Below are 11,547 nucleotides of genomic sequence, written 5' to 3'. Positions count from 1 at the left end.
GACTCAACTAATAAATCCTTATCCATCCTTCCTAACAGCTTTCTGGTCCATACAGGTGCTTTGTGACAATGACATCAGCAGTGAGACTGCAAGGGGAGTGACTACCCTGGAAGTGGTATGGCAGGGGTACAGGGTGGGGAACCAATGGAGTCCAAGGACCTTCCAAAGGAGACAAAAAAAAATGAGACAGGGACTCCAGGAGCCCCTGATGATGTAGTATGAGATACAACGACGGTATGTGTAGAATACCAACAAGGGTAGGTTGCAAGACCGGCAACCACAGTGTAACAGCTGGTGAGGAAATCCCGTCCTCACTCGGGTTCTTTGGTCTTAGACAATGTGGGTCGCATTCCAGGAAAGGGGTGTAAGGGTTCCAGGGAACCAACATACATGGTCACTACCCCGAGCTGAGGGAAGTGGTATCAGGTATCACTGGGAGGGGAGACATCCCAAGATGTAATGTGTAGAAGTAGGAATGTTGACTGGATAATACATAACAAAAATAACTTACCTCTAATAAGAAGGGGGTAGCCCAAATAAAATGATACATTTTTAAAAGAACCCAGGCACTTGAATGATAACATGCTTCATAGATTGCAGTCCGCTTCGTCAGATCAAACAATACAAAGTGTCTTAACTAACATTTGGCAGGCAGGGAGCGCCTCTTTTCATCTGCCCCCTCTCTTTTTGTCCCCTTTACATTCCCACTTTCACGCATTACATCTTGGGGCACCTCCTCGCTCCTTATGGCAGGGATAGGACAGGAAGGAGCTAGGCTTTTGAAAGAAAAATTGCTATATAATAGCTGATAACTTTTAAAGTGACACTGAAGTGAAAAAAAAACTCATGATATAATGAATTGGTTGTGTAGTACGGATAATTAACAGAACATAAGTAGCAAAGAAAAGTGTCGTTTTTATTTTCAGGTATATAGCTTTTTTTATAACATTGCATCATTCTTTAATAGTTGCAGTTTCCACAATACACTCAGCATTTTAAATTATTTCAACGAGCAGGCTAGTGACCCTTTGAACTTTTCACTGCAGAAAAAACAACAACAAAGAAAAAACAGAGAGTTGAGATAAGTGCTTCAAAACACAGTGCTGTCCACGACTTTATAAAGTCGCAGAGCTCAGTGACGCTCTTCTGCATAGATAACAACTGAAGTTTCTTAACTCTAAACTCTAGTTTCTAAACTTAATGTTTTATTTCTTAGCAGTACTACACATGCAAATCACATAAGTTTATTTTCACTTCAGATTCCCTTTAAAAGAATCCAGCCTGGGTTCACTGAATTACGAAAGTTCTCCAGCCTTTATATGTCAGGGTCGTGGGGTGCTTTCAGCCAGTCCTGGGCGAAAAAGTTTAAAAATTCAAGAGTCCTTGCAAATTGAGTGTCATGGTTTCAAGCCTGTACTGTTTTTGGTTCTTTTAGGTGCACCTTATTAAAAACAGGACTTGTTGTTATCTAAAGTGAAATTGAAAAAAAAAAAGACACACAGCTTTGGCATCGTCTGGTTACAATACTGAAACTTTATTGTCCTCACATAAGTAATAAAATGACATGGCGTTGCATTATCTCGCAGTGTCGGTTTGATTATCAAAAAGACAGAATTATTGAAACCACAAAACACACGACATACAAATGGTTATTAAAAATAGCTTAGATAAGTTCTATGGAGCTGGACACGAGGCTTTGTCTCGGGTCACTTTAATCTGGATGTATTCAGTGGCATTGCTGCTGTGCTGTGACTGGTGGTTTGTTAGGGACTGTGGATGTACTGGCCGATTTACATAAACTAATACCGAATGGCTGGAAGAGAGCCTACAGCACTTCTATGTGTTGTCCCAAGTCACTGGCGTTCTTACTCCTTTTTTTGTGGGCCTAAATGAATCAGGTTAGTATTTATTTTGAAAATATGATGTCTAAAACCGCTCTATTACATACTGTGGCTGTCAGGCAAGAGTGTTTCATCATAGATTTTTCAAACGTCAGATGATTCCAAATATGCCTACTAGGTGACATGTCAGAGTATACGTAACAGCACACCCGAATCTCTCTTTGCAGTTCATCTGCATCCAGTTACCACTTTCTGGTCAGGTGTTCAATCCCTTTTTTAACCTTTTAAACAAAAGCAGAGATTCCCACGGTCAAGAAAAGGCAGGAAATCTGTTTGGTAATGGAGCCACTGAAAAAGTGTTCCTTTAAGTGGTAATTTTTGATGATCGTGAAATAATGACCTATCGGGTGAGCAAGCTTGTTCTGCTCCATAGATAGGAGAGAAGACAATTGGGAGATGCCCCACATTTAGGAAAAAAAGCATCGGTCGTTAGGGAAAGAGGTCAGGCGAATTCCGTACTCATGCTAAATTTTCTCCTAACAGGACTACAAACAGCCATTTTGGACCGCCCAGTCTGGCTACACAACCTTTCTGCAATGCCAACAAATAGATCCAACAGTGTGTTAACTGAGCCCTATGTCATTGTCAGGATACCGTTAGTTACAGCAAATAGGTTAGTAATATTAAAAATAAAAATGAACAATCAGGATTATTAAATACATCACACCATAAGCCTATTGTGTACCATTATCCCTGAAAACAGCCATATGTTTCTGCTATGGCAGGCATATAATATTCAGTACGTGATTAACTATTAACATTGATTACTTGCTAGGTAAGACAGTAATTCAGAGTCATTTTGTGCCCACAGAAATACAATGGATTGTCCGTAATGTTATGCTAACAAGGGTAGAGGCCAATGAAACTGGGGTGGGGTGTTGAGGTGTTGCCGTCGGGCACCACATGCCCTATTGATAGGTGTGACTATGCATGTCCAAGCCTTGATCGCCCCCTGGTGGGTAAAGCTTGCAACTGCCATTAGGTTTGCTGGGCCTTTGAGTTCTGAAGAAAATAATGTCCATTATTGTACTGGTTTGACAGTGTAAGTGACTAACGCTGATTTACGAGGAATTGTTGGTTCTTGAGAGGATCTTATGAAGGTTTTTCCAGTGTCTTGGTAAAAAAGGGAATGTATAGCCTTTTTCTTTTTCAACTGCATTAATAATAATGTCTAGATGTTACGCAAAAAAATGCATAAAAGATGTGGTGCATACTAAATAATAGTTAGGTATAAACATAAAAAGACTGGATAGCTTAAAATCCAAACTACCAAATTATAGAACAGCGGTATACAAGTAAATTAAATACATAATGCAGACCGTCTAGGTGCCGATTAACGGTACAATTTTCACTAAATGCTATCTTTCGATGCGATTTGAATGATCGTAACTAATCGGAAGGCAATTATAGATTGTTCACATTTACTCAACGATTCAATCTGTAAATGTGATCATAAAACCCAACTTTCAGATTGATTTTACCCTCAGTGTACTCCCCAGGCTCTTTTAGGCGGGTGTTCCACCCGGCTATTTTTGGTGACCACCCGGCTGTTATCTGCTCACTTCCTCTTATGCTCTAATCAGAAAAGCACCAGCCCTGCATTCTCTCCTCTCGCCCCACCTGGTTATTTTTTCATGCCACCCGGCTACTTTTTCAAACCACCCAGCTGTAAAAAAAAAATTCTGGGGAGAACAGTGACCCTATTTAGCAATCGACCAAATAATGGTTCCTTATCGATTGCCTTCATAAATGCCGAATTTTCTATACCATTCCATCGTAAAAATCGCATCGAAAGGTCGCAGTTGGTTAACAAATTGTATCGTTAATGGGCATCTTAAAATACAAATCTAAACCAAGCAGGGACTCTGGTCTATAAAGGTGGCACAGAGAGAACTGTGAAAGCTACATAAATGCAAAAATGGTACAATTGTTTTAAAATAGTTTGATTAAAAGAAAATGCCTTTTTTATGTAGCCGTTTTTGTTACATTATCATGCAGTTTCTATAGACTCCTTATTTAATGTTAGGGTTTGCTCAATAATATACAATATACCCACATTACTGATTTAAAGAGACACTGAAGCGAGACTAAATCTCGCTTCAGTGCTTATATTCAGCAGGGGCATGTGTGCCCCTGCTAAACCGCCGCTATCCCGCGGCTAAACGGGGGTCCCTTACCCACCAAATCCCCCCCTGCAAAATCTACGACCAATTTGGTAGTAGATTTTGCTGCTGTTGAGGCAGGGCTAACGGCTGCAACCCTGCCTCTCAGCGCCGTCTATCAGCGGCGCATCGCCGCCTCTCCCCCGCCCCTCTCAGCGAAGTAAGACTGAGAGGGGCGGGGGAGAGGCGGAGATACGCGCTGACAGACGCGCGTGAGGCAGGGCTGCGGCCATTAGCCCTGCCTCACCAGGAAGAGATTCCCCCGCTGCACGGATGGGATTTGTGAGGTAAGGGACCCCCGTTTAACCGCGGGATAGCGGCGTTTTAGCAGGGGCACACATGCCCCTGCTGAATATAAGCACTGAAGCGAGATTTACTCTCGCTTCAGTGTCTCTTTAAGTATGTTTGAGGATTCTAGCATGTCACATCAGTAGTACTGACCCCCAGTGAAGTACCGATAATCTGTACAAATGGGAGTGAAAAGAGACAGTTTACAAGGGAGAAGGGACGGGGAACACTTCAGAAGCAGTGGTGAAAATTTTGGAAGTATATTTATCAGTCAGTAGCTAGTTTGCTCAGGATGAGCACAGAGGAAGAAGGGCTTATACTGTACATACTAGAGGTGATATGTGAGGCTAATAAAATAAGGCTAAAAAAAAGTAGGAGTACATTAAAATATTACATTAATAAAAAACATCTCGTTTGTACAAGAATAAAAGTACAAAAAAAAAAATGATGATGAATAGAAACTAAAAGCATTTTACCAAGCACTATACATTCCCATTATATCAGCAAGATTATCTACCGATTACTGGTTCCAGTGACCTCGACCAGTTCATTGGCCTCTACTGATGAATACACAAATAAACAGGCAGTAAATAAGCTCGTTAAACAACTCACATAAACACAAATAAACAAGAACAAGGAGTCTCCCGAAAATCTGCCGACTCTTCGTACATATATTACATGACAAATAAATTGCATATCGGCTGCTGTGCAAGCACCTACCTTCAACTGTACATAAAATGATTTAATGCATCCGGAAAATAATAATAAAAAAATATCACACCCTGAAATCATCTGGAGAGAGGTAGTGTATGTATATACAATTGTCTGCCATTCACTTCACTATTTTGAGCATAGAAAATAATTTTGAATAGCCACGCCCAACAATGTAAAAGAAAAAATAATAAACTGCCTTCAAAAAATATTGCGGAATTTGAAATAGAACAGAGGAGGAAAGTTGCTTACCAAAGTGATTGATACAATACTACAAAGATTCACAACTGGGCTTGTTTAGAAAATGCAAAGACCAGCGGGCAAGGGGCAGTTATTCAGAGCAACCAATCAGAACTCATGATTATCGGACCTGTCTGCAATAAAGTGGATTCTGATTGGTTGGTACAGACTAGGACACTTGGCATATGACTAGTCTTTGCTGTTCTTTACTAAATAAATCTGTCTGTAAATGGTGATTTCAGTCTACCAGATGGTTACACCGAGCTACGACGAGAAGTTGTTGGGGGATCGGAAACTAATTACTTTCCAAGCTGCAGCTACCAATATTTAAAGTGCCCACCGTGATATCACGTGGCCCTGGCTGCTGCAATGCATGCTGGGAGACTTGAAGCGAAGCGTGTCATCACCGCAGCCACTTGGCATCTGTGGATGTGGGTGGGGCTTATATTGGCATGCTAGAATTTCTCACTCATTCACATGACTGCATTGAGCCAATCAAAAAGTCAGAAATCAATCACATGCTGCTTCTTTAGGCGGGAACTGGAGGCTGTCGAGAATTCACCACAGGCTTTCGTTAGCAAAGCATGTCATGGCATCAGAAGCAGGTGGACATGAGCCATTTCTGGTAAAACAAGCTGGACAGACCTCTTGCCGGCCAACTGTCTCTGAGAAAGACATGAGGAAAATGGAGAGCCGCACAATGCAATTTTAAAGAGCTAAGCTGGTTTTAAGGATCCAGGGCCCATATGCAATTAACTTTTTCTCACAAGTTTTTTTTCCTAGGAGATCATTTTTCATCTTCTATTTAAAATAACTTTCCAGCATTTTGCAAATGAAAAAGTACCGAAAAGTAGGTAAAAAAAAAAGTACTATCGACATTATTTTCAGTATTTTCTTGCCTTCTGATGGCTTAAAAATCATTTTAGGGCTGGTTCAGACGGACGCTTATGCAGCGTTTACCGCCAGCGTTCAGGGCTTGGCGTTAAACGCTCCCATTCAAGTGAATGGGAACATTTGTACCAAGCTTTTACGAGCGTTTACTTGAACGCGGCGTTCAGGTCCCGATTTTCCCTGGCGTTCAAGGAGCTACATGTAGCTTCCAGGGGCGGTTAACCGCGACGGGTAATGTCCCCCTAGGGGAAGAAAAAACGCGGCCGCATTCGAGCGCTGCTGAAAGCTCGAACGCATCACCACCGCGACGCCAAGGAACGCAACGCCTCTGAACGTCCGTCTGAACCAGCCCTTATTGACAAGTTTAAAATTATCACCTAGGAGAAAACTCAGGAGAAACTGTGACTTGCTTATGGGCCCAGGGCCCTTTTACACACCCAGCAAGCACACAAATACTCAAAATCATTTTGCCAGTACTTTTTCACCTGCTTTTTGGTACATTTTCCATTGCAAAGTGTTCAAAAGTTTATTTAAATTGAAGATGAAAAATGATTTGCTAGGAGAAAAAGTGAACTGCATATGGCCCCAGGTGTTGTGTGCTTTCATGATCACATAGGCGATCTATAAGCTGTCATTGCTTTATGCATATTGGCTACACCGAGGATTTTGTGTCTTAGCCCTTCCAGAGAGACAGGTCCTCTTTGCAGTACAGTTTGGGAAGCTGTGTACCTAACTTGCATCGACTGAAGTAAATTAGGGATTACTAAGAACAATGACATTCATGCAGCGACAGACTGATCGCGTCTTTGTCACAGTAGCATAGAAAGTATCCGCTAGGCCTGGCTATTTATGCAAGTACAGGAAAATGGGATTGCCAACATGGACCATGAAGAGGATTATATATGCCGGCGTTCAGCAGAGTCATTATTTTACATATTGTGAGCCTGCAGAGGCTGCCCCCCCATATATTCAAAAATAAAAAAAGACACGAGGAAAACACGGAGAAAGCCGTTCCTGGCCTCCTGCTGAAAATGTTCTGCCAGGTTGTTATTCCGATCCTCCGTTTCATCGGAACAATATGATCGCACTGCTAACGCAATGTAATAATACAGTAGAGGTACGTTTACATTGGCGCGTTAGTTAGAGGTAGTGATGCTGGCGAACAGCTCGCCAGCGAAAAGGCTATGGGCAGCCTGCCCCTGTACTACTTCCAGGCCGCAATGCCCCGCGGTAGTACGCATGCCCTTGTCTGCAAGTGTCCATTACTACGCATGCCCTGGCCCAGCGGTGTGCGTCCTTGATTGCGAGACTGTGGCTGGGCACGCTTCGTGACGTCACACACATGCGCAAAGTGTGCCTGGCCAAAGGTGCGCAATCAGGGACACGCACCACCAGGGCATGCATAGTAATGGACACGTGCAGACAAGGACATGCATACTACTGCGCGACATTGCGACCCGGGAGTAGTACAGGGGCAGGCTGCCCATAGCTGTTTGCGGCAGACAGCTCATCTATGTAGGCGAGCTGTCTGCAAACATCACTAGTTAGGGGAAGGCTGAACACCGAATCTAAATACCAGACGAAGCTGAGTCGTTCACAAAGCACAACTGGGAGTGAGAGGTATGTATGGAGGCTGCCATATTTATTTCCTTTTAAATCAATACAAGTTGTCTGGCAGTCCTGCTGATCTATTTGGCTGCAGTAGTGGTAGAATTACACTAGAAACAAGCATGCCGCTAATCTTGTCAGATCCGACAATAATGTCCGAAACAAGAACAGAGGTGCGCTCCTATGGTGCATTAACTTTAATAATTTAAATCACGCTAAGAACAATTGCACTTACAGTGAATGTGCAAGATTTGCACATGTAGGGGGCCGGCAGCGAGTCGCTCCCACTTCCTGAGCCTGGCCAGGGCTTTCAGGGTCCGTACACGATGTCAGGCTGATGGACTGGGGACTACCACCGGCTCCTACTTCTTTCGGCAAGCCGTCTTCTCGTCACAACGTGTTTCGGCGCTTAGCCACGACTTCTTCCGGTGACCGGAAGAAATCTTGCACATTCACTGCACCTCTGTTCTTTTTTCTCCATACACCAGATTCCTGGCACCACCCAGTAAAAGGAGCAGCACCGTGGTCATTATATTCATTTAAAGGGCCATACTTAGCTATAGCTAGCGCCAGATACACACTTTTTCTTTTAATAATGTCAGAAACACCTGATCTGCTGCATGCTTGTTTAGGGTCTAAGGGCCCTTTTACACAGGGGCAGTGCAGTATTTTTACCACACCCCACGGCAGGGCAATGGAAGTCTATGGGGACTTTCATGCCGACACATTCCCGACAAGGGCAACTCTACGTTACCGTGTGGTGCTGCGGCGGCCTAGAAGTTATATAAGTCTACCGTGATACGTGTGAATTAAAATGCCCGCCCCAGGTTTTAAACGTTGCGTAAGCGTATTTTAGCAATACGCTTCCGCGCACGTCATTGCTTCGGCCTTGGGAAGTAAGCATCACTTCCTGCTCGGCCAGCTGCAGGATCAACACACCGCAGTAATACCTGAAGGCCTGTTTTTGGTGGTGCAGCCACTGAGCTGCACAGCTGCCGCCAATCGGCAGTGTGAAACCGCGCTCGGGAATCCCTGAAGGCCTGTTTTTGGCGGTGCAGCCACTGAGCTGCACAGCTACTGAAAATCGGCAGTGTGAAACCAGCCTAACAGTATTAGAGGCAGAGGATCAGCAGAACAGCCAGGCAACTGGTATTGCTTAAAAGGAAATAAATATGGCAGTCTCCATATCCCTCTCAATTCAGTTGTCCTTTAAAGATCACAAAGACAGACAGAACATTACCAGTTGTTACATAGGAACAAGTATGCAGATCAGGGGAGACAAAACATTGGATCTGTATATTTGCTCGATGCAAATGATTCAGAAATTGTTATAGAGGGGATTATCAATACAGCCAGTAAATTAGCATTAAAAAAAAAAAAAAAAAAAAAAAAAAAAAAGAGGTCTACAATGGTGACCTCCATTTTTCATCATGGCAGCCTTTTCTGTTTCTTTATTTCATCTATTTACAGACAGACATCTGCAACTTGAGGTAGGTTTAAATGTACATCATCATATAGAGTTATATGCATACACATGCTGATTATTAATTCATTTACAGGATGATTTGTTTTTTTTTCCAGGAATTTTTCCTTTATTACAAAAACACATTAACACAAATGTGTTAAAGCTAAAATCAAGATTATATATTATATATATATACTATACTTTAAAATATAACTTTTTGCTGTCGGTGTTCTCCCCAGAAATTTTTTCTAGCCGGGTGGCATGAAAAAGTAGCCGGGTAGGGGGAGATGAGAAAATGCAGGGCCGGTGCTTCTGTGCGCAACTCTGCTTACAGCATAGAAGGAGGTGAGTCAATGACAGTCGGGTGCTCATCAAAATTAGCCGGGTGGAGGACCCGGCTAAAAGAGCCTGGGGAGAACACTGGCCGTTTATAAGCTGAACAAAAGGGATATAGAAACAAGCACATAGTTAGCTCATGCTCACTCTGAATACGCAAATAAAATTACACTCGATATTAGTGATTATTGTTAAGGGAGTGGAGCATTAGTCAAAGTTTAAATTCAAGCTAAAACCATATTTACAGACAAAAAAAAACCAACAACAAACACTTGCCATATATTAGAATAACTAGTATTTCTCTATCTGTGACGCGCATGCAAGAGAGAACATTGTGCTTCTGCAGCATATAAAATATCAAGAGGGATGCCTATGAGTTTTATAGACTTAAAGGGCATGTCCATTAAATCCCAGTGAAATATTTGCAGCCATAATGTTCAGAAATTGGCACTTCTGAGCTGAGGAGGGGTTGCCCCATATTAACCCTCCTGGCGGTTTGCTAAAAATCCGCCAGGGGGCAGCAAATGCGTTTTTTTAAAAAAAAAATTATTTTTCATGTAGCGAGACAAAGTCCGCGGCACAACGAATAGCGGCGGATCGGCGGCGATCGCATTGCACACGCAGCTAGCAAAGTGCTAGCTGCGTGTAGCAAAACAAAAATTATGCAAATCGGCCCAGCGGGGCCTGAGCTGTGCCTTCTGGTGGCATAGCCCGTGCTCAGCACGGGCTTACCGCCAGGGAGGTTAAAGGATTCCCGAAGTGACATGTGACATGATGGGATAGACATGGGTATGTACAGTGCCTAGCACACAAATAACTATGCTGTGTTCCTTTTTTTTCTTTCTCAAGAGTTAAATATCTGGTATGTAAGTGGCTGACTCAGTCCTCCTCAGACAGGAAGTGACTACAGTGTGACCCTCACCGATAAGAAATTCCCTTTTTATCTCTTTCTTGTTCTCAGAAATCATTTTCTGCTAGGAAAGTGTTTTATACTAATAAAAAGGATATATATAGCAAAAAACTGAAGAAACTTGAAGAGTTTATATGCAAAAATACAAAAGATTTTTATTGAAGACAACACTCGTGCAAAAATATTCATAAAAAGTATCCGTCAGGGAACATTTTCCATAGCAAAGAATGGCAAAAATGCATCAGTTGTTAACATCAAGATTAGTGCAGTTGTGCAAATTGAGGCGACAACGTCGACTTGTTTCGGGATAAACCCTTCATCAGGCCTCCACAAATAGAGACAAATCTAAAAACAATAAATATAAAGACATTAAAACCATATGGCAATGAAATACAACTGAAAAGTGAAACATACTGGTTGGTGAACAGAATTAGAAAGTGAATATGGGTGAAAACAGTAATAAAGAGCACCGACATAGTGAAAGATCAATAGAGCCATACTGTTATAGTGATAGGACCCAAAGAGTAAAATACCAGGAACCCTGAAAAGTGATAGCAAAAGCCACCAATTAAATAATAAATTTCAAAGATATCAAACAGGTACCTGTATAGTTAACACATGTTCTTAATAAACATCTGGACAACATCAAGTCAGGTATAACCACCTATAGAATTATAAATATACTCTATCACTAAACTGATACACAAAGACCAGCAACCGGATCACATAAGGCGACCAAACAATGACCATGGAGATTACTACAAACGTTAATACCTTAACAATGGAACAGGAAACATCCAAAATTACTATGCCATAAAAAGAAATAACTATGCCATAAAAAGGGGCAACATTGTGATGGTTATAGACCTAAATACAAATCATGGGCTAAAAAACATGATTTGTATTTAGGTCTATAACCATCACAATGTTGCCCCTTTTTATGGCATAGTTATTTCTTTTTATGGCATAGTAATTTTGGATGTTTCCTGTTCCATTGTTAAGGTATTAACGTTTGTAGTAATCTCCATGGTCATT

The sequence above is a fragment of the Hyperolius riggenbachi genome, chromosome 2, assembly GCF_040937935.1.
Source record: "Hyperolius riggenbachi isolate aHypRig1 chromosome 2, aHypRig1.pri, whole genome shotgun sequence".
Taxonomy (NCBI): Eukaryota; Metazoa; Chordata; class Amphibia; order Anura; family Hyperoliidae; genus Hyperolius; species Hyperolius riggenbachi.
The sequence above is the reverse complement of the archived record's forward strand: the minus strand, read 5'-3'. Positions refer to the sequence as shown.